The 25353-nt window shown below is 38.3% G+C and overlaps 1 protein-coding gene across 2 annotated transcripts in view; it reads right to left on the minus strand.

Moving 5' to 3' along the window:
• KHDRBS2 (KH RNA binding domain containing, signal transduction associated 2) overlaps positions 1 to 25353 on the minus strand; it is a 699109-nt gene that overhangs the window by 3043 nt on the left and 670713 nt on the right. The window lies entirely within an intron of this gene.

Consider the following 25353-nt stretch of genomic DNA (forward strand, 5'->3'; position numbering starts at 1 on the left):
TAAAATCTACCCTATTCTATTACTGTATTTAACAAAGGGAATGTACCACCTTTTGCTTCATTTGGTCTAAGGTGTTGAAGATCCCTGAGTTGCAATTTATGTGTTTTAGGAGCTGCAAATAATATAGGCTTCAAGTTTCCCAGGGGGTGGAAGTCCTGGATTATTTCTTAGATGCTGAATGTTCCTGCAGAAGAGCGAAACAACACAGTCGTAACTGCCACATCTTCTCCCAGATTTGTCACATCTTTTAAACTGGCATAATCTTGGGGACGTGTCACAGAGCACATAATAAAAACTCACTGACTTAGTTTTATTTGACTTTATCTAAAGCTCCAGGAGGCTTCCTTGGTGGCTCAGTGATAGTCTGCCTGCAAATGTAGAATTCACCAGTTCAGTCCCTGGGTCAAGAAGTTATCCTGGAGAAGGAAATGACAATCCACTCCGGTATTCTTGCCTGAGAAATTCCATGAATGGAGGAACCTGGCGAGCTACATTCCATAGGGTCACAAAAGAGTCAGATATGACTTAGCAACTACATAACAACAACTCTGCTGTCGCTGCTGCTGCTAAGTCGCCTCAGTCGTGTCTGGCTCTGTGCGACCCCATAGACAGCAGCCCACCAGGCTCTGCCATCCCTGGGATTCTCCAGGCAAGAACACTGGAGTGCGTTGCCATTTCCTTCTCCAATGCAGGAAAGTGAAAAGTGGAAGTGAAGTCGCTCAGTCGTGTCTGACTCTTAGCGACCCCATGGACTGCAGCCTACCAGGCTCCTCAGTCCACGGGATTTTCCAGACAAGAGTACTGGAGTGGGTTGCCATTGCCTTCTCCAACAACAGCTCTCCCGAACAGCAAACTGATGGTGGAGGCGTGGTGGCTGGGCGCCACCACTAGGGGCCCCTGGGCCGTTCAAAATGATCCGGATTCAAGTAGGCCCCCGGGACCCGCCAAGGGATCTCACCGTCAGAGGCCTCCAGCACAGGGCCGGTCCGGGCACCCGCCCTGGGTGGGGGGGGGTGCCCCTCTCGGGGCTGGCAACCTCCAGCGCCAGTACCCGGAGCCGGGAGAACACTCCGGTACTGCTGTCCTACGCCCCCACGCGCAGCCTTGCGTGCCCAGCTGCCCCCAGGCACACGAAGGGCACTCCGCCCGGCGGGCCGCCGGCCAAGAGGCAGGGAGACTGCACCCCCGCGAGACGAGGCCAGTTCGGCGCCAGACTGGGGACGTGGGCGAGGTTGGCCCCTTGCGGGCCTGGGCAGTGCCGGCCGCGACTGGGGGCGGTGCGCCAGCACGGCGAGGGGCGCAGGCGCTCCGGGGGCCGGAAGACCGAGACGCGGCGGTCTGGCGGGAACACAGGCCACGCAGACACGGGGGTGGCCCGGGGGCGCCGGCCGGCCCAGCCACCCCGGAGCCTTCCGCGTCCCTGGCCCGCGGTCGGGGCCGGCGGGCGGCGGCCTCACCGCATGTAGCGGAGGCGCCCAGCCCGCCCTTCTCGCCTGTCTGTCCTCCGCAGAGCCGTCTTTTTCTAGCCCGACCCCAAGGCTCTCATCCTGGGGACACGCTCTCGAGCGAGGCGACCCAGCCGGGTCCGCACACAGGCTGCGGCTGGAGGCTCCTCAAGGCTGCGGGACTGCGGAGCCCGACCTCTCTTCCCCGCCCTGGGCTCACCACTGGGCCTGCCGAGCAAACCGAGTGGCCCCACTTGCCGGGTGCCTGGCGGGCCCAGCAGGACCCTCCCCCGACTGACGGAAGAGGCATGGGCCCAAGTCTGTTCTTTTCTGCTTCACCCCAAATTCAGTCTCTGAGATTTAATTTGGTGTCAGGCTACAAAGGCCATATTCCACTTCAATGTTAACAAAAAAGGCAAACTGAAGTCCTCGCAGTCTAAGCGTCCTTACCATTAGCAGAAGAAATCAATTTCACTTAATTCAGATCTTGGGCCCATTGTTTACATCTTTTCAATAATAAAAGGTCAGGGGAATACTATATCTATCTGTGCGTATTTCCTTGATCTATATTTTTCTTAATATCAGAATGGCTACATATAGTGAGTCACGTCTACACCACAATATAATAGAAGCCAGCTTCTCTCACTCAAGTTTTGGTCTTTGGGTCTGGACTGGAAAGCACTGACTCAATAAACAGTCTCCTTGGTCATGAATCATCTAGTGTGTCAGTGAGCCTTGTGTCGCCAGCCAATACCCTCACTGCTCACCAGAAGCTCTTGAATTAATTCAGAGAAATAAGTAATTTTTAGAAATTCAGAGTGATTTCAACTTAAGTCCACCATAGAACCTTGCACATAGGGATAGACAAATTATTATAAAGTGGTAATGATGGGAATTCTCTAAAATGTGAACTTACAAAGATCCAGGTGCACTTCGAATTTGTCTGTCTTCTTGCGGTTCTTCTATTTAGAAGATAGAGTAGATTTAAAATATTTTAGGACTCCATACAAATTTCGGAGTCCTGGTCAAATGTTTCAATTTCTATGAAGGATGCTATTAAAAAATCATTGCAGACAATAAAATTTAGAGATCTTTCTTTTTACTTTTGGAAAATGATAAAGTAAAATTCTCTCAATATCAAGATCATTGTTTCCTGAGAAGCACTAGCTACTCTATGCATATGAATAGAGCAAATAAATACATTTTTCCTTAGAAAAGGTAACACACTCACTGCCAAGTTGGAAATTACTGGAATGGTTTACTGAATTGTGACTCAGGAAAAAGCAAATAAAGATATGAGAAGTAGAGTTCAACTGATTTGATCAAATCCCTACCATTTCTGGTTGGGTTTCCCAATCCAGATTTTAATGTACCTTACAGTATGTAATGAAAGCTGAGCTCCAAAGAACTTATGCTTTTGAACTGTAGTGTTGGAGGAGACTCTTGAGAGTCCCTTGGACTGCAAGGAGATCCAGTGTATCCTAAAGGAAATTAGTCCTGAATATTTGTTGGAAGGACTTACACTGAAGCTGAAACTCCAATACTTTGGCCACCTGATGCAAACTGACTCATTTGAAAAGACCATGATGCTGGGAAAGATTGAAGGTGGGAGGCGAAGGGGATGACAGAGGATGAGATGGTTGGATGGCATCACCAACTCAATGGACACGAATTTGGGTAAACTCTGAGAGTTGGAGATGGACAGGGAGCCTGGCATGCTGCAGTCCATGGAGTCACAAAGAGTCAGACAGGACTGAGTGACTGAACTGACTGACAGTATATGATAGGAAGGAAAGTAGGCAAATAAAGCATTCATTAAATAAAATTTTCTTATTTTTCCTTCAGATCTCATATGTGCCAGTCCTTATACTAAGCCCTGCATATGAAGATGGTTTAAAGAGCCTTGAGGAGATCACAGGACAACACTAACATGTCATAAATTACGACAGTTGTAATAGACATTTGAGGAAAACACTGAGGAAAGCCTGCAGAAGGGAGTTACTAACTTCCATCATTCAATTGACTTGGATTGAACTCTAACACTGAATCAAATAGCTTATTTTCTGAGTAAATATATGGCACGACTAAGAATTCAGGCCCTGTTTAACCCAGAGAACTCATATTCTTTAAAATGTTGCCTGTATTAATTATTTTGTACCGAAATGGAGCAGGACTCTATGATCCTTGCCCACATCCCCAGCCCCAACCATGCCTTCTGCCTACCTTTTGCTTGTGGAAAACTTTAGTCAAAGAATAAATTTAATCAGAGAAGTGAGAAATGCTGAAGCAAAGGAAAACAGTCTAAGGAGACTAAATAATAATAACGTAGTCATTAAACATAGTCAAGGACGTTTAGTTGTTTCTCAAAGGCTATAGATAATATTCTGAGCCATATCCTGTGAGCTGTCTTATAGATACCAAAACACCAGGTGGAGAAGTTAACTACATGATGACCAGACTGTACCCAGGACTTGCAAGATGATGTTCTCTGATTGCTATAGAGATACTATGAACATTGAGGTTGTTAGAGGGGAAATGAAGCTCAGGAACAAGGTGCCAATTTATGAAAAGTCTGTATTATTTACCTGGAAAATAAAATTTTAATGTTTATGCTCCCAGTAGTAGGTTTAACATGCTATCTTCAGAGTAAATTGACATTAGAGAGCAGTTCAGAAAGAACATAGTGCGTCATAAAGATTATCTAGGGCATAGCTCTTATGCTCACATTTTGCTAGATAACTAGTTGCTTATATTTCTGAGATATGAAAAAGAATATCAAAGTTTTTTAATCACACTGCAACAAAAAAGACAGGTCTTGTCACTTATTTTTCACATACTGCAAACCAATTTGCAAAAAGTGCAGATTAATGTGAGAAACCTAAATTGATCTCTATTATTACAAATCACAAGTGTCTGTAGTTTCCCATCATATAATCATAAAAGAGCATTATAACAGATTGATTAAACTTCACATTGGCTCTGAGCCACTCAGTTTGTTGGACTCAGATTTCTCATTTCTTAAAGGAATATCATTCTATTTAAAAGCATCTTTCAAATATTTAAGAACATGTTGCTTTATGGCTATTTATTCCCAAAGAGAATATGTTAAGTTAGATGCTTTTTAGTTATTGTAAGACTCTATAATAATAATGCAAATTTTCATTATTTAATTATAAAATACCTATCCTGCTAAAAAGATGAAGATACACCTACTAGGGGTCATGTATAGTGCTAGGCATTTTATGTATTTTATTAGCAAATACAATTTTCTTGCAAGATAGTTGTTAGTGTTATCTTCCTTTAAGACGAGAAAGCAATAACTCAGAAAGTTTAGTAGCTTTCCTAACATATATATGGAATTCCTTGCTAAAATTTGGGACTTTATCTTAAATGTGCTACAAGAGTACAGAACGTATATATTTGTAATTGTCTCACCATCTTTCCACCCAGTGAGCAGACGGTAAAGCGTCTACCTGCAATGTGGGAGACCCGGGTTCGATCCCTGGATAAGGAAGATCCCTGTAGAAGGAAATGGAAACCCACTCCAGTACTCTTGCCTAGAAAATTCCATGGATGGAGGAGCCTGGTGGGCTACAGTCCATGGGGTCACAAAGAGTCGAACATGACTGAGCAACTTCACTTTCTTTCATTTTCTTTTATCTGAAGGAAGCCCCTGGATTCCATTCTCTTTTTACTTTGCTTGGTTAGCAAATAAGACAATTTATTTTACTCCTCTCTGATGGTATAATAATTGGTGAGTCCAACAACAAATAATTGATGAGCTAAATGTGTGAGAATGTAGCTTTAATTTTGTTAACCAAAATGTGGGCTGCTTGAAGTGAATTTGCTGAGGGGAAAATCTAGGTGTATATTTATCCAAAGTGAAAGTCATTTTTAGCCTATCTGCTCTGAACTTTTTATAATATTAATGAAATATTGGAACCTAAAGTTTCAACCATTTCTTTCACACAATTTGTATTGTCATTATATGTAATTGCAGAGTTTATTGTTTTAAGACATAGAGGGTAAAATCAAAGAGTAATGAGGGGGAAATATGACTGACCGATATCTCTTTTCAGAGATGAACATAATGAGTTACGTTTTAAGAAGTGACAACTACAAATTGACAGTCGCCATCTACCACTAGAAGGACTAAACCATGTACTGCTGCAGCTGTTGATTTTCAACACCCCCTGAAAGAAGTGCATGATGGAGAGCAGAAATGAGGCATTCTTTGAGCAAAAACTAGAAGAACGGGTCTTCAGGTATCTAGGTATTTTCAGGAACCAATTTTATAAGCCTGATCTGCCTTTTCATGCCTAGCAAAGTACCAACATTCTTAATAGTGATGACTACTTCTTGTGACTGGCACAGAAAGTGAACGTGAAGTTGCTCAGTCATATCTGATTATTTGTGACCCCATGGACTGTAGCCTATCAGGTTCCTCAGTCCATGGGATTTTCCAGGCAAGAATATTGGAGTGGGTTGCCATTTCCTTCTCCAGGGGATCTTCCTGACCCAGGGATCAAACCCAGATCTCCCACATTGCAGGCAGACGCTTTACGGTCTGAGCCACCAGGGAAGTGACTGGCACAAGCCCTCAGAAGAAGATATGTGCTTGACTGCATGTACTCCCGTCTTCATCAAAATTACATATATACTGATCTTCCCACCTAACCTCTTTGGAATTAGAAACAAGTAACACTTGGGATAATCCACTTAGAGAATAATTAAGCTATTCCAATCCAAACTCTATGGCTTAGAGGGTAAAGCGTCTGCCTGCAATGCAGGAGACCTGGGTTTGATCCCTGGGTAAGGAAGATCCCCTGAAGAAGGAAATGGCAACCCACTTCAGTACTCTTGCCTGGAAAATCCCATGGACAGAGAAGCCTGGTAGACTACAGTCCATGGGATCACAAAGAGTCAGACACGACTGAGCAGCTTCACATGATAGGTACTTGGTAATTGTTTATTGAATAAACTATTATATTTAAATATTTTGCATGTTCATTTTGTACCCAAAAAGAAGCCACAGGCTTCCCTCAGATATATCCTTCAGCTTGAATGAAAGTCCTGTTAGTCCTAACCCATGGACAGAGGATCCTGGCAGATTCCTCTGTCCATGGGGGTCACAACAGTTGGATATGACTTAGCAACTAAGCAACAACAACAACAACCTGTTAGTCCTATAGCCAGTCCTGCGTTTGGGTTCTAGTTCTGCCTCTTTCTTGTGGAAAAGCATCTTTGACAAGTCAGCAAGTCTTTTCATCTACATATTGATGGTGTATTTTAATTGTCACAAACCATTGTGAGCTTCTGACATGCATATCTAAATGCCTGCGGAATATCTCCTCGAGTGTCTCAAAGTCATTTTTTTTTTAAAATTAAACTCTTTCTCCATGCTACTTAATGCTCTAAATTGCATATTTTAGTGACTAGCACTATTACCAACAACTTACCTAGTTGCATATCAAAAACCCTCAGCATCCTCTGAAGTTTGCTCAGTATATCTAAGCAATCATCAGGCTTTATCTTTTCTCAACCATTTAATTCACCCATTTCTTTCTATTCCTACTAATCCTATCCATGCCAAGCCATTATCATCTTTGCCCAGAGTATATATACAATTACCTTGTTATTGTTTTGTTTTCCCATTATTTTAAGCATCTATACATGTATATGTAAGTATATATGTATATGCCATAATTATATATGTTTTATTATACATATGCACACACATTGTACACATACATATATATGTATTATATATATATACACACATATACAGTAGAGTGTATATATATATATATATTCTCTACTGTTGTGTGTGTGTATACATTATTCTTCTCCATCTTCTTGAGAGAAGGACTTGTCCAAGTACAATTAGTTATTCTTATTCAGTTGCTCATGCAGCACACTTAAGATAAAGTCCCAAATTTTTAGTAAGGATTTCCATGCAGGGCCAAACATGGTCTGACTCTTGACTCTATTTTATAAAATTAGAGTTGATGATTTGGTGATCATGTGAAGAATATAAGTATTCTATATTGCTTATTGAAAAAAAATTCTATGGTTTCAAAATACAAGTAATGTTATTGATAAAGGTAAGACTTTAAAATCTTTTAAAAATGGAAAGTCATTTTATTATTGCAAGAAAATGGACAAATTAGGGAAAAGAATGAGTAGAATACATTAATTTAATATTTCAAGTACAAAAGACCCAAATTGAGATACCTATTAAATATTGGCAAATGAAAAATTTCACTTCGCTTAATTTATTGAGAAAAACATTGCATTTTCCCTAACAATGAGCAAATATTATAGATTGTATTTTTTGATCACTTACTATTTTGGTTCATCTTAAGAATGATTATTTCTGGTAAAGCTCCCACAAGTTGGAGACGGGTTGGGTCTTTGGGAATTTTGAAGTGCTTCTCTTGGCTATTGAGATTGTTGTTATTTGGTCACTAAGTTGTGTTCAACTCTTTGTGACCTCATGAACTGCAGCACGACAGGCTTCTTTGTCCATCACTATTCCCCTGAATTTGCTCAAGCTCATGTCCATTGAGTCAATAATGACAGGAACTTATTCTGAATACTGATATTTTCCTGAAACACTGAGACCCATTTAAGTCTTTGAAGAAGTTCTTAGGTGAAGTCCCTAATGATTGGCATAACATCCCTCTCCTTTGTGCTTGTGCTATTTATTTTTATTTTTTAATTTATTGATTAAAAATAATTTATATTATAGTTGATTTATGATGTTGTTAGTTTCAGGTGTACAGCAAAGTGATTCATGTATCTATTCTTTTCAAATTATTTTATCATTTATATTGTTACATAATACTGAGTGGAATTTCCTATGTTATACATTAGGTTCTTGCTGGTTATCCATTTTAAACAGAGCAGTGTGTACATGTCAACCCCAAACTCCCTAACTATCCTTGCCCCCCCAACCATTCCACTTGGTAACCATAAGTTTGTTCTCTAAGTCAGTGAGTCTGTTTCTGTTCTGTATCATTTTTTAAAAGATTCTGCATATAAGTGATCTCATACAATATTTCTCTTTCTTTGTCTGACTTATTTCACTCCATGACAAATCTTTAGGTTCATCCATGTTGCTGCAAATGGTATTATTTCATTGTTTTTAATGGCTGAGTAATATTCCATTGTGTATATGTATATATATTCACATCTTTATCCATTTTTATTTCGATGGACATTTAAATTGCTTCCATACCTTGCCTATTGTAAACAGTGTGCTGTAATAAGCATTGGGGTGTATGTATCTTTTCAGACTATACTTTTCTCCAGATACATGCCAAGGAGTGGATTTGCAGGGTCATATGATAGCTCTGGGGAGAAGGCAAGGGCACCCCACTCCAGTACTGTTGCCTGGAAAATCCCATGGATGGAGGAACCTGGTAGGCTGCAGTCCATGGGGTCGCTAAGAGTCGGACATGACTGAGCGACTTCACTTTCACTTTCCACTTTCATGCATTGGAGAAGGAAATGGCTACCCACTCCAGAGTTCTTTCCTGGAGAATCCCATGGACGGAGCAGCCTGGTAGGCTGCAGTCCATGGGGTCGCACAGAGTCAGACACGACTGAAGTGACTTAGCAGCAGCATGATAGCTCTGGGTCTTCCCTGGTAGCTCAGCTGGTAAAGAATCCACCTGCAATGCAGGAGATCACAATTTGATTTCTGGGTCAGGAAGACCCCCTGGAGAAGGGTTAGGTTACTCACTCCAGTATTCTTGGGCTTCCCTGGTGGCTCAGATGGTAAAGAATCTGCAAGCAATGTGGGAGACCCGGATTCGACCCCTGGGTTGGGAAGATCCCATGGAGGAGAGCATGGCAACCCTCTCCAGTATCTTGCCTGGAGAAACCTGTGGACAGAAGAGCCTGGAGGGCTACAGTCCATGGGGTCACAAAGAGTTGAACACAACTGAGCGACTAAGCACAGTGCAGCACATGGTAGCTCTATTTTTAGTTTCTTAAGGAGCCTCCACACTGTTTTCCATAGTGGCCAACCCAATTCATATTCCCATGAACAGTGTAGGAGGGTTTCCATTTCTCCACACCTTGTCCAGCATTTATTGTTTGTGGATCTTTTGATGACAGCCATTCTGACAGGTGTGAGGTGATATCTCTTAGTTTGATTTGCATTTCTCTAATAATTAGCAGTGTTGAACATCTTTTCATGTGCCTCTTGGCTATCTATATGTCTTCTTTGGAGAAATGTCTGTTTAAATCTTCAGCCCATTCTTTGATTAGGTTGTTTGTTTTGATGATGGTAAGTCTCATGAGCTGCTTGTGCATGTTAGAAACTAATTCCTTGTTGGTCACAATGTTTGCAAATATTTTCTCCCATTCTGTGGGTTGTCTTTTTGCTTTGTTTATGGTTTCCTTTTCTGTATTAAAGCTTGTGTGTTTAATTAAGTCCTATTTGCTTTGCTTTTATTTCTATTACTCTGAGAGATGAATCTTTATCTTGATCCTGTGACTCATGTCAGAGACTGTTCTACCTATATTTTCATCTAAGAGTTTTATTATGTCCGGTTTCATATTAGATTTTTAATCCATTTTGAGTTTATTTTTGTGTATGGTGTTAAAGAATACTATAATTTCAATTTTTTTCTGCATAGTTGTCCAGTTTTATCAGCACCATTTATTGAAGAGAATGTCCTTTTCCCATTATATAGTCTTGGCTTCATCATCATAGATTCTTTGACCATAGGTGCATGGGATTATTTCTGAGCTTCTCCTGTTCTATTCATCTATATTTCCATTTTTGTGCCAACAACATACTGTTTTGATGACTATAGCATTGTAGTATAGTCTGAAGTCAGAGAGTCTGATTCCTCCAGCTCTATTTTCCTTTATCAAGATTTCTTTGGGTATTTGGGGTTTCTTTTCTCTCCATTAACATTAAATTTTGTCTCTAGTTCTATGAAAAATGGCACTGGCAATTTGATTGGGATTGCATTGCATCTGTAGATGGCTTTGGGTAGTATAGTCATTTTGACAGTACTAATCAAGAAGACTCTTGATAGTCCCTTGGACTGCAAGGAGATCCAGCCAGTCCATTCTAAAGGAGATCAGTCTTTTAGGGAGATATATTCCTAAGTATTTTATTCTTTTCCTTGCAATGGTGAATGGAATTTTTTCCTTAATTTCTCTATTTTCTCATTATTAGTGTATAGGAATGCAAGGGATTTCTGTGTGTTGATTATATATCCTGCAACTCTACTATATTCATTGATTAGTTCTAGTAATTTTCTGGTGGAGTCTTTAGGATTTTCTATATAGAGGATCATGTCATCTGCAAACAGTGAGTTTTACTTCTTCTTTTCCAACTTGGATTCCTTTTATTTCTTTTTCTGCTCTGATTGCTGTGGCCAAAACTTCCAAAACTATGTTGAATAGTAATGGTGAAAGTGGGCACTCTTGTCTTGTTCCTGACTTTAGAGGAAATGCTTTCAATTTTTCACCATTGAGGACAATGTTTGCTGTGGGTTTGTCATATATAGCTTTTATTATGTTGAGGTATGTTCCTTCTATTCCTGCTTTCTGGAGAGTTTTTATCATAAATGGATGTTGAATTTTGTCAAGGGCTTTCTCTGCATCTATTGAGATAATCATATGGTTTTTATTTTTCAATTTGTTAATGTGGTGTATTACATTGATTGATTTGCGGATATTGAAGAATCCTTGTATCCCTGGGATCAAGCCCACTTGGTCATGGTGTATGAACTTTTTAATGTGTTGTTGGATTCTGATTGCTAGAATTTTGTTAAGGATTTTTGCATCTATGTTCATCAGTGATATTGGCCTGTAGTTTTCTTTTTTTGTGGGATCTTTGTCAGGTTTTGGTATTAGGGTGATGGTGGCCTCATAGAATGAGTTTGGAAGTTTACCTTCCTCTGCAATTTTCTGGAAGAGTTTGAGCAGGATAGGTGTTAGCTCTTCCCTAAATTTTTGGTAGAATTCAGCTGTGAAGCCGTCTGGACCTAGGCTTTTGTTTGCTGGAAGATTTCTGGTTACAGTTTCAATTTCCATGCTTGTGATGCGTCTGCTAAGATTTTCTATTTCTTCCTGGCCCAGTTTTGGAAAGTTGTACTTTTCTAAGAATTTGTCCATTTCTTCCCTGTTGTCCATTTTATTGGCATATAAATGCTGATAGTAGTCTCTTATGATCCTTTGTATTTGTGTGTTATCTGTTGTGATCTCTCCATTTTCATTCTAATTTTATTGATTTGGTTTTTCTCCCTTTGTTTCTTGATGAGTCTGGCTAATGGTTTGTCAATTTTATTTATCCTTTCAAAGAACCAGCTTTTGGCTTTGTTGATTTTTTGCTATGGTCTCTTTTGTTTCTTTAGCATTTATTTCTGCCCTAATTTTTAAGATTTCTTTCCTTCTACTAACCCTGGGGTTCTTCATTTCTTCCTTTTCTAGTTGCTTTAGGTGTAGAGTTTGGTTATTTATTTGACTTGACACTATTAGGTGGAGAAATATGCCATGTTCATGGATTGGAAGAATCAATATAGTGAAAATGAGTATACTACCCAAAGCAATTTATAGATTCAATGCAATCCCTATCAAGCTACCAAAGGTATTCTTCACAGAGCTAGAACAAATAATTTCACAATTGGTATGGAAATACAAAAAACCGCGAAAAGCCAAAGCAATCTTGAGAAAGAAGAATGGAACTGGAGGAATCAACTTGCCTGACTTCAGGCTCTACTACAAAGCTACAGTCATCAAGACAGTATGGTATTGGCACAAAGACAGAAATATAGATCAATGGAACAAAATAGAAAGCCCAGAGATAAATCCACGCACAAATGGACACCTTAGGCAAGAATATACAATGGATTAAAGACAATCTCTTTAACAAGTGGTGCTGGGAAAACTGGTCAACCACTTGTAAAAGAATGAAGCCAGAACACTTTCTAACACCATACACCAAAACAAACTCAAAATGGATTAAAGATCTAAACATAAGATCAAAATGGATTAAAGACCAGAAACTATAAAACTTCTAGAGGAGAACATAGGCAAAACACTCTCTGACATACATCACAGCAGGATCCTCTATGACCCACATCCTAGAATATTGGAAATAAAAGCAAAAATAAACAAATGGGACCTAATTAAACTTAAAAGCTTCTGCACAACAAAGGAAACTATAAGCAAGGTGAAAAGACAGCCTTCAGAATGGGAGAAAATAATAGCAAATGAAGCAACTGACAAACAACTAATCTCAAAAATACCCAAGCAACTCCTACAGCTCAATTCCAGAAAAATAAATGACCCAACAAAAAATGGGCCAAAGAACTAAATAGACACTTCTCCAAAGAAGACATACAGATGGTTAACAAACACATGACAAGATACTCAACATCACTCATCAGAGAAATGCAAATCAAAACCACTACGAGGTACTCTTTCATGCCAGTCAGAATGGCTGCGATCCAAAAGTCTACAAGCAATAAATGCTGGAGAGGGTGTGGAGAAAAGGGAACCCTCTTACACTGTTGGTGGGGATGCAAACTAGTACAGCCACTATGGAGAACAGTGTGGAGATTCCTTAAAAAACTGGAAATAGAACTGCCTTATGATCCAGCAATCCCACTGCTGGGCATACACACTGAGGAAACCAGAAGGGAAAGAGACACGTGTACCACAATGTTCATTGCAGCACTGTTTATAATAGCCAGGACATGGAAGCAACCTAGATGTCCATCAGCAGATGAATGGATGAGAAAGTAGTGGTACATATACACAATGGAGTTTTACTCAGCCATTAAAAAGAATACATTTGAATCAGTTCTAATGAGGTGGATGAAACTGGAGCCTATTATACAGAGTGAAGTATGCCAGAAAGAAAAACACCAATACAGTATACTAATGCATATATATGAGATTTAGAAAGATGGTAACAATAACCCTGTGTACGAGACAGCAAAAGAGACACTGATGTATAGAACAGTCTTTTGGACTCTGTGGGAGAGGGAGAGGGTGGGATGATTTGGGAGAATGGCATTGAAATATGTATAATATCATATATGAAACGAGTCGCCAGTCCAGGTTTGATGCACGATACTGGATGCTTGGGGCTGGTGCACTGGGACGACCCAGAGGGATGGTATTGGGAGGGAGGAGGGAGGAGGGTTCAGGATGGGGGACACATGTATACCTGTGGCAGATTCATTTCTATATATAGCAATACCAATACAATATTGTAAAGTTAAAAAATAAAATTAAAAAAAAATAAAGGAGATCAGTCCTGGGTGTTCTTTAGAAGGAATGATGGTAAAGCTGAAACTCCAGTACTTTGGCCACCTCGTATGAAGAGTTGTATCACTGGAAAAGACTCTGATGTTGGGAGGGATTGGGGGCACGAGGAGAAGGGGACAACAGAGGATGAGATGGCTAGATGGCATCACCGACTCGATGGACGTGAGTTTGAGTGAACTCCAGGAGTTGGTGATGGACAGGGAGGCCTGGCGTGCTGCAATTCATGGGGTCGCAAAGAGTCAGACATGATTGAGTGACTGAACTGAACTGAACTGAACTGAATCCTTTCAATTGGAGAACATGGTATATCTTTTCATTTGTTTGTGTAATATTTAATTTCTTTCATCAACATATTATTGTTTCAGAGTACAATAAAATTGTTTCAGAGTACAATAAAATTGTCTCTTTAGGCATGCTTATTCCTAAATATGCATTTATTTAGAAATGGCAGATTTAGAAAAGGCAGGGGAAATAGAGATCAAACTGCCAATATCTGGTGAATTATAGAAAAGCAAGAGAGTCCCAGAAAAACATCTACTTCTGCTTTATTGAATATGCCAAAGCCTTTGTGTATACAACAAACTCTGGAAAATTCTTAAAGAAATGGGAATACCAGACCACCTTACCTGCCTCCTATGAAATCTGTATGCAGGTCTAGAAGCAACAGTTAGAACTGGACATGGAACAACAGACTGGTTCCAAATTGGAAAAGGAGTACATCAAGGCGGTATATTGTCACCCTGATTATTTAACTTATACGCAGAGCACATCATGTGAAATGCTTGGCCGGATAAAGCACAAGCTGGAATCAAGATTGCTGGGGAAAATATCAATAACCTCAGATATGCAGATGACACCACCCTGATGGCAGAAAGTGAAAAGGAACTGAAGAGCTTCTTGATGAATGTGAAAGAGAAAAGTGAAAAAGCTGGCTTAATACTCAACATTCAAAAAAAGATCATGGGGAGCACATGTATACGTGTGATGGATTCATTTTGATATTTGGCAAAACTAATACAATTATGTAAAGTTTAAAAATAAAATGAAAAAAAAAAAAAAAAAAGATCATGGCATCCAGTCCCATAACTTCATGGAAAATAAGTGGGGAAACAGAAACAGTGACAGACTTTATTTTCTTGGGCTCCAATATCACTGCAGATGGTGACTGCGGCCATGAGATTAAAAGATGCTTGTTCCTTGGAAGAAAAGCTATGACCAACCTAGACAGCATATTAAAAGCAGCGACATTACTTTGCAAACAGAGGTCTGTCTAGTCAAAGCTATGATTTTCCCAGTAGTCATGTATGGATGCGCTGCTGCTGCTGCTAAGTTGCTTCAGTCGTGTCCGACTCTGTGTGACCCCAAAGATGGCAGCCCACCAGGCTCCCCCATCCCTGGGATTCTCCAGGCAAGAACACTGGAATGGGTTGCCATTTCCTTCTCCAATGAGTGAAAGTGAAGTAGCTCAGTCGTGTCCGACTCTTAGCAACCCCATGGACTGCAGTGTGTGCATGTGAGAGTTGGACAATAAAGGAAGCTGAACACCAAAGAATTGATGCTTTTGAATTGTGGTGTTGGGGAAGACTCTTGAGAGTCCCTTGGACTGCAAGGACATCAAACCAGTCAGTCCTAAAGGAAATCAGTCCTGAATTTTCACTGGAAGGACTGATGCTGAAGCTGAAGCTACAATACTTTGACCATCTGATGTGAAGAACTGACTCTGGAAAAGATTGAAGGAGGGAGAGAAGGGGACAACAGAGGATGAGATCATTGGATGGCATCACTGATTCAATGGACATGAGTTTGAGCAAGCTTCAGGAGTTGGTGATGGACAGGAAAGCCTGGAGTGCTGCATGAAGTCCATGGGGTTGCAAAGAGCTTTACATGACTAAGTGATTGAATTGAACTGATTCCTAGGTATTTATTTTATTTTTTGGTAAAAAGGTAAATGGGATTGTTTCTTGAATTTCTTTCTTATCTTTTTATCTTTATCTTTTATCTTAACTATCATATTGTTAGTATGTTAGAAATGCAACAGTTTTGGGTATTAAATTTGTACCCTGCAAAGTTACCAAATACATTGATGAGGTCTAGTAGTTACTGATAGCCCCTTTAGGATTTTTTATGTATAGTATCATGTCATCTGCAAACAGCGACATATAATTTCTTCTTTTTATATTTGGATTCTTTTTATTTATTTTTTCCTCTCTGATTTCCATGGCTAGGGCTTCCAAAACTATGTTGAATAAAAGTGATAAGAGTAAGCATCCTGGTCTTCTTTCTGACCTTAGAGGAAATGCTTTTTGCTTTTCACCATTGAGAGTAATGTCTTCTGTAGCTTTGTCTCTATGACCTTTATTATTTTAATGTAGGTTCCTTCTATGCCTACTTTCTGGAGAGTTATTATCATACATGGGTGTTGAAATTTGTCCAAAGATTTATATGCATCTCTTGACATAATCCTATGATTTCTATTCTTTAAATTGTTGATGTTGTGTATCACATGGATTGATTTTTGAGAATGTTGAAAAATTCTTCACCCCAGACCTCATCATGGTGTATGATCTTTTTAATATATTGTGGGATTCAGATTACTAGTATTTTGTTGAGGGTTGTCCTATCTAGTTCATCAATGATATTAGTCTATAATTTTCTTTTGTTGTGTATCTTTTTCTGATTTTGGTATCAGTGTAATGGTGGTCTCTTAGAATGAGTATAAATGTTTTCCTTCCTCTGAGGTTTATTTTGTTTTTGTTTTTTTTTTAATAGTTTCAGAAGGATAGATGTTAGCTCTTCCCAAAATGTTTGATTGAATTTGGCTGTGAAGATTCTGGAACTTTTTTTTTTTTTTTTGAGAATTTTTAAATTAAAATTTATATTTCAGTACTTGTGGTTAGTCTTTTTATATTTTCTATTTCTATCCATTTCAATCTTGGGTGATTGTACCTTTCTAAGAGTTTGCTCATTTCTCCAAAGTTGTTCGTTTTATTTACATACAGTTTCTTGAAGTAGTCTATTGTACTCATCTGTATTTGTGTGGAGTCTGTTGTAATTTTTCCTTTCTAATTTTATTGAATTGAGTTCTTTCCCTTTTTTTATGAGTCTAGCTAAAAGTTTAATAATATTTTTTTTATCTTTTCAAAGAACCAGATTTTCATTTCATTGATCTTTGCTATTGTTTTCTTCATATTTATTTCGTTTAATTTTACTTTGATTTTTCTGATTTTTTTCCCTTTTACTAGCTTTAGGTTTTATTGTTCTTTCTATAGTTGTTTCAGGTGTAAGGTTAGATTTTGTTTATTTGTTTCCTGAGGTAAGATTGTACTGCTATTATAATAGCTTCCCTCTTAGAACTGCTGAGTTTTGCATCCCATAGGTTTTGGATCATTGTGTTTTTTGTTTTCATTTGTCTCTAGGCATTTTTTTTTTAATTTTCCTTGACTTCTTCAGCGATCCATTGGTTGTTTAGTAGCATATTATTTAACCTCCACTTTTTGTGTGTTTTATGCAATTTTTTTCCCCTTGTAGTTTATTTGTGGTGGTTGGAATTATTGTGGTTGGAAAAGCATTGTGGTGTTTGATAGGATTTCAGTTTTCTTAAATTTACTGAGGCTAATTTTGTGGCCCAGCATGTGATCACTACTGGAGAATATTCCATGTACACAGGAGAAAATATATATTCTGCTGCTTTTGAATGGAATGCTATATAAATATCAATTAAGTCCATCTGTTGTAATGTTGTCATTTAACCCTATGTTTCCTTATTAATTTTCTATCTGGATGTTCTGTCCATTGATGTAAGTGAGGTGTCAATGTCTCCCATTGGGCAAACTCTGGAAGATAATGAGGAGTGCTGCAGTCCCTGGGGTCACAAAGAGTCAACAAATGTCTCCTACTATTACTGTGTTACTGTCAATTTCTCCTTATATGGCTTTTAGTATTTGCCTTATGTATTGAGGTTCTATGTTGGGTGCATATATATTTGCAATTGATAAATCTTCTTTTAGTATCCCTTGATCATTATGTAATGTCCCTCTGTTTATCTTATAGCAGTCTTCATTTTAAAGTCTATTTTATCTGTTTTGGGTATTGTCACTCCAACTTTCTTTAGATTTCTATTTACATGGAATATCTTTTATCATCCTCTTTACTTTCTGTCTATATGTATCCCTATGTCTGAAGTGCATCTTGTGTATACAGCATATATACAGGTCTTGTTTTAGTATCCATTCAGCAAGTCTTTGTCTTTTGGTTGGAGATTTTAATCCATTTAATTAAAAATAATTATCAATATAGATGTCCTATATGCATTTTCTTAATTGTTTTGGGTTTGTTTCTGTAGGTCATTTTTTTTTTTTTCTTCTTCCTTATTCTCTTCTCTTGTGATGTGATGACCATCTTCAATGTTGTATTTAGGTTGCTTTTTCTTTATTATTTTTGTTTGTTTGCTTGTATCCACTGTAGTTTTGGGGTTTGCTGTTCTCATGAGATTTGATATAGCAGTCTCTATACGTACAAAGTCATTTTAATTTGCTGTCCTCTTTCCTGCCTAGAGAATCTCCTTTAGCATTTATTGAAAAGCTGGTCTAGTGGTGCTGAATTCTCTTACCTTATGCTTATCTGTGAAGCTTTTGATTTCTTTGTCAATTCTAAATGAGAGCCTTGCTGGGTAGAATATTCTTGATTATATTTTTTTCCCTTTATCATATTGACCATATCTGTCACTCCCTCTGATCTGCAGAATTCCTGCTGTGAAATTAGCTGATAATCTCATGGGAGTTTCTTTGTATATTACTTGTTGCTTTTATATTGGTGCTTTTAATACTTTGAATTTTATTTTTGTCAATTTGATTACTTTTGTCTTGGCATGTTCCTTCTTGAGTTTATCCTGCCTGGTTTTCCCTATGCTTCCTGGGTGTAGGAGACAGTTTCCTTTTCCATGTTAGGGAAGTTTTCAGCGATTATCTCTTCAAATATTTTCTTGGGTCCTTTCTCTCTTCTCCTTCTAGGATCCCTATAATCTGAATGTTGGTATGTTTAATGTTGTCCCAGAGGTTTCTTAGACTGCCTTCATTCCTTTTAAATGTTTTTCCTTTATTCTGTTTTGCAGCAGTGATTTCTACCATTCTGTCTTCAAAATCACTTATCTGTTCTTCTTCCTCTGTTATTCTTCTTTCATTACTTCTATTGTATTTTTCAATTCAGTTATTATATTGTTCATCTCTATTTGCTTTTTAGTTCTTCTATGTGTTTGTTAAACATTTATTACATCTTCTCAATGCTTGCCTGCATTTTTTCCCCAAGATTCTGTATCATATTCATTATTATTATACAATTTTTGGAGGGTTGCCTATCTCAACTTCGTTTACTTGTTTTACTGGGGTTTCATCGTGTTTCTTCATCTTAGACATATTCCTCTACCATTCCATTTTATCTACTTTCTGTGATTGTGGTATCAGTCCTAAAGGCTGAAGGATTGGTGGATGAGGCTATAAAAGAGGCTTGTGTAAGTTTCCTGATGGTTGTTGTGGTTCAGTCACTCAGTCGTATCCAACTCTTTGTGAACCCATGGACTGCACCATGCCAGGCTTCCTCTCCTGCCTTCACCATCCCCCAGAGTTTGCTCAAACTCTTGTCCATTGATTCAGTGATGCCATCCAACCATCTCATCCTTGATCATCCCCTTCTCCTCCTGCCTTCAATCTTTCCCAACACCAGGGTCTTTTCCAATGAGTCAATTCTTTGCATCAGGTGGCCAAAGTATTGGAGTTTCAGCATCAGTCCTTCCAATGAATATTCAGGATTGATTTCCTTTCTAATTGATTGGTTTGATCTTCTTGCAGTCCAAGGGACTCTCAATAATCTTCTCCAACACCATAGTTCAAAAGCATCAATTGTTCAGCGCTCAGCTTTCTCTATGGTCCAACTCTCACATCCATACATGACTACTGGAAAAACCTTGACTAGCCTTGACTGCCTTTTAATATGCTGCAGACGGTAAAGCATTTCCCTACAATGAGGGAGATCTGGGTTCGATCCCTGGGTTGGGAAGATTCCCTGGAGAAGGAAATGACAACTCACTCAAGTGTTCTTGCCTGGAAAATCCCATGGAGTGACGAGCCTGGTAGGCTACAGTCCATGGGGTTGCAAAAGAGTCAGACACCACTGAGCAACTTCACTTCACTTCACTTCACTAGGTTTGTCATAGCTATTCTTCCAAGGAACAAGCGTCTTTCAAATTCATGACTGCAGTCAATATCTGCAGTGATTTTGGAGTCCAAGAAAATGAAGTCTGTCACTGTTTCCATTGTTTCCCCATCTATTTGCCATGAAGTGATGGGACCAAACGCCATGATCTTTATGTTATGAATGTTGAGTGGTAAGCCAGCTTTTTCACTCTCCTCTTACACTTTCATCAAGAGGCTCTTCAGTTCCTCTTTGCTTTCTGCCATGAGGGTGATATCATCTGCATATCTGAGGTTATTGATATTTTCCACAGAAATCTTGATTCCAGTTTGTACTTCATCCATCCTGGCATTTCACATGATGTGCTCTGTGTATATGTTAAATAAGCAGGGTGACAATATACAGCCTTGATTTACTCCTTTCCCAGTTTGGAACCAGTGTGTTGTTACATGTCTGGTTCTAACTGTTGCTTCTTGACCTGCATACAGGTTTCTCAGGAGGCAGTTGAGGCAATCTGGTATTCCCATCTCTCTAAGAATTTTCCACAGTTATTGTGATATACACAGTCCAAGAAGCTAGCATAGTCAGTAAAGCAGAATTAGATGTTTTTATAGAATTCTCTTGCTTTTTCTTTGATCCAGTGCATCTTGGGAACTTGGCCTGAGTTCCTGTGCCTTTTCTAAATCCAGCTTGAACATCTTGAGGTTCTCAGTTCATGTACTGTTGAAGCCTCGCTTGGAGAATTTTGAGCATTACTTTGCTATAGGTGGACTTTTGACTGAGTGAATTTTAGACAAAATTAACTTTTAATTTAACTGTTTAAACATACTTCTTCAAAAAGGGACTAAATTTGCTCAAAAAGGGACTAAATTTGATTTTTCATTATTAAAATAAATTTTAAAATGCCCAGTTCCATAACACAATGTTCACTTATAAAATACTCAGTGTTCTAAAAGTAGCCTGTATAAAAATTGTATTACCTTCAAGAATGTATATGGCTGACACAGTTTTGACCCTTCATATTAAGACTGTGAGTCACATCAGAATGCTCCCATATACCCACCTAAAACTTATTATCAACCTTAACATCCAGGAAGACCACCCAGCAAACTTAACCAAGGACCATTTCTCAACTTAAAATATTTTGATAAAGCTCTACTGGGATGGTAACTGGACACTGGTATTTTTTTCAAACTTCACCAGCTGGTTTTAAAATGTAAAATTAAGGTTAAGAATCTCTGATCTAAAATACTGAAACACATGTTCCAGTGTTTCTAAAACTGTTGAATTCAGGAGTTCAGGATTCAAAACAAAATTGAAACCATTGTAAGCATATCTACCTTAAAATGAGTAATGCAAGCAGTGAAGTAGTGATGCCATGCTCATTTTGGCTGTTTCTTCCTAGGCAACATAGTCTGCATTTATTACTAGGATAGTTGGTTTAGATATCCATTTCATTGCAACCTCTGAAATAGTAAGGGACAGAAAACTAGCTTCTCCTTAAATTCTCTGATGGCTCAGATGGTAAAGGATCCACCTATAATGCAGGAGACCCGGGTTTGATCTCTGGGTTGGGAAGATCCCCCTGGAGAAGGGAAGGGCTACTCACTCTGTTATTCTTGCCTAGAGAATTCTGTGGACAGAGGAGCCTGGTGGGCTACAGCCCAAGGTCTTGAAAAGGTCAAACACAACTGGGCAACTAATACTTAAGTTAATTTTACAACTGGATTTTAAAAATACTTTAGAAGCACAATTTCTTTAGTTCTTCTTTAGTTGAAAATAAAGTTTAAAAAAAATTTAAAAAAAAGAAAATAAAGTTTAATAATCTGTATTAAAAGTAAAATTCGATATATCACAGTGACATTTTCTCAATATTTCTCAATAACATCAATATTAATAAATCCTACAATATTTTGTATACATTACTTTTAAAAATTACTGATACATTCTTGCTTATATTAAGAAAACTCATCTTTATTTGTAGAATCAATTTCCTCAAATTTCTATTTTTATTTAATATTGCAAATGAACAGTGATTGCTCATGAATCACATGGCAGTATGTTTGCCAAGTAGCTTCATTTTCCTTTGCTGTTTTCACAGCTTAATTGAAACAGGGTTCATTCAGCTCCTTGACACAAAATGAATGCATTTGTGTTCTGCAATCAGCTTGAAGTGAGGCACTCAAATGTCCTAGAATAGGGCACACAAATTTTTGCTTTCATTCATTTCAAGACAGTGTGTTAGTATTACCCTCCATGTTTCCATACAGCCGTCATCTAAAGTTCCACTATGAAATAGATCCATAATTAATTGTTCAGTTTGTACATTAGATACATTTTAACAAACGGCTCTCTTCTCTGAGAAGAGAATGTTACTGCCATTCTTAGCTAACAATCTCAGTTTAGGGGGTATTGATTACATAACGTACTCGTAAGACAAGCTGATACATTGTCTCTATTCAAAATGCGCCCTTATTGAATTATGAGCTATTTAGACTTATCCAAAGTAATTATAATAGACTCTAATAAACTAGGAAATATTTTAAAACTGTAAAAACTGTTTTGTGATTTCTGTAATTCAAATAGTCATGTGCCAAAAATAAGTTCAAGTTATTATAAATTTACCATTTAAATATTAATTTGACAATAATTTAGCATCAATGAAATGTTTAATAATAATTAATTCATTGATGGTTATTAAATATAAGTAGATTATTAAATATTATATTTCTATATTAAATAGAATTGTATATTTAATATTAATATTTATTTAAAATATTAAATATTTACATCATTGTAAGAAAATAGTTTAATATCCAAATTAAATTTTAGAAAAATATCTTGAATAATTTAATTGCAGTGAAGCCTAAAAGGATACATGATATTCACAAAAGTCAGCATATTTGTCACTTCAACATGAAATATGAGCCCAAAAGAGACAAATACAATTTCAATCTGGTGATATATGAAATATGATATGTAAAGATTCAGAGTGAAGTGTCATACTCAGTGACTAGATTTCTGCTTCCACTGGTTAATCTTGAAATATTTTGGAAGGAATCCTGAATAAGAGATTCCATCCATGAATCTTTTAATGCAGGATCCAATCATCCTGGGTAGCATTCCCTGTTCCTCTCTTGCAACTCAATCCTGAGATGAAGAGGAGGGTCTGGGGCAGCTGGTTGTGAGTCTCCTCACACCATTGTTCAAGTCTAGGTGTTGCCAGGAAACTGAGAATTGGGAGTTCTTTATTTTATAAAAATAGAGATCTGTATCCATGATACAACCAAAATGTAACAGAGAGGAATTAGTAATTCAAAATATAAGTGGATAAACAGAGATGCAAAGTTTACACTTCGAAGTAGATGTTATTAATTTAAAAGACTGCACATAGTTCATTACACATAAGCTATAAGTGGATACTTGGTAACATGTGAGGTATAGAAAATTAATGAAATGCATCAATCTATAATTTATATGAATGGGTCCTCAAATCATGTGTCCACATGCATATTTAAATGTTATCATCTGTCCATTTGGACACGGCAAGATGAGCAACCTATGGAACAAGAAGCAGAACTGAAAGCTCACTTTTCATAATAATCTAATACTAAAATCAGTGAGTCTAATGCATATTAATTTAATTAGCCTCCAAATTTATGATGCTCAACACTTACTATTTCTCATCATTTGACTATCCTTTTTCAATTGTCTGTATAGGGTATGGGAACATGAACACTCCCCAAATATAAATCTCATGACTATATACTTTGACATGCAAACAGTTTCTTTAAAAAGAACAATTCTATGAAGACCTACAAAACCTTCTAGAACTAACACCCAAAAAAGATGTCCTTTTCATTATAGGGGACTGGAATGCAAAAGTAGGAAGTCAAGAAACACCTGGAGTAACAGGCAAATTTGGCCTTGGAATATGGAATGAAGCAGGGCAAGGGCTAATAGAGTTTTGCCAAGAAAATGCGCTGGTCATAGCAAACACCCTGTTTCAACAACAAAAGAGAAGACTCTACACATGGACATCACCAGATGGTTGACACTGAAATCAGATTGATTACATTCTTTGCAGCCAAAGATGGAGAAGCTCTATATAGTCAGCAAAAACAAGACCAGGAGAGGTGACTGTAGCTCGGATCATCAGTGCCTTACCAAATTCAGACTGAAATTGAAGAAGTGGACAAAACCACTATACCATTCAGGTATGACCTAAATCAAATCCCTTATGACTATACAGCAGAAGTGAGAAATAGATTTAAGGGACTAGATGTGATAGACAGAGTGCCTGATGAACTATGGATGGAAGTTTGTGATATTGTACAGGAGGCAGGAATCAAGACCATTTGCAAAAAAAGAACTGCAAAAAAGCAAAATGGCTGTCTGGGGAAGGCTTACAAATAGCTGCGAAAGGAAGAGAAGCAAAAAGCAAAGGAGAAAAGGAAAGATATACCCATTTGAATGCAGAGTTCAAAAGAAGAGCAAGGAAAGATAAGACAGCCTTCCTCAGTGATCAATGCAAAGAAACAGAGGAAAACAATAGAATGGGAAAGACTAGAGATCTCATCAAGGATATTAGAGATACCAAGGGAACATTTCATGCAAAGATGGGCTCACTAAGGACAGAAATGGTAGGGACCTAACAGAAGCAGAAGATATTAAGAAGACATGGCAAGAATCCACGGAAGAACTGTACAAAAAAGATCTTAAGACCCAGATAATCACAATGGTGTGATCACTCTCCTAGAGCCAGACATCCTGGAATGTGAAGTCAAGTGGGCCGTAGGAACCATCACTACAAACAAAGCTAGTGGAAGTGATGGAATTCCAGTTGAGCTACTTCAAATCCTGAAAGACAATGCTGTGAAAGTGCTGCACTCAATATGCCAGCAAATTTGGAAAACTCAGCAGTGGCCACAGGACTGGAAAAGTCAGTTTCATTCCAATCCCAAAGAAAGGCAATGCCAAAGAATGCTCAAACTACCACACAATTGCACTCATTTCACATGCTAGTAAAGTAATGCTTAAAATTCTCCAAGCCAGGCTTCAGCAATACATGAACCATGAACTTCCACATGTTCAGGTTGGTTTTAGAAAAGGCAGAGGAACCAGAGATCAAATTGCCAACATTCACTGGATCATGGAAAAAGCAAGAGAGTTCCAGAAAAACATGTATTTCTGCTTTACTGAGTATGCCAGAGCCTTTGACTGTGTGGATCACAATAAACTGTGGAAAATTCTGAGAGATGGGAATACCAGACCCCCTGACCTGCCTCTTGAGAAACCTGTATGCAGGTCAGGAAACAACAGTTAGAACTGGACATGGAACAACAGACTGGTGCCAAATAGGAAAATGAGTATGTCAAGGCTGTATATTGCCACCCTGCTTATTTAACTTATATGCAGA

Source organism: Bos indicus, chromosome 23, assembly GCF_029378745.1.
Source record: "Bos indicus isolate NIAB-ARS_2022 breed Sahiwal x Tharparkar chromosome 23, NIAB-ARS_B.indTharparkar_mat_pri_1.0, whole genome shotgun sequence".
NCBI classification, from domain to species: domain Eukaryota; kingdom Metazoa; phylum Chordata; class Mammalia; order Artiodactyla; family Bovidae; genus Bos; species Bos indicus.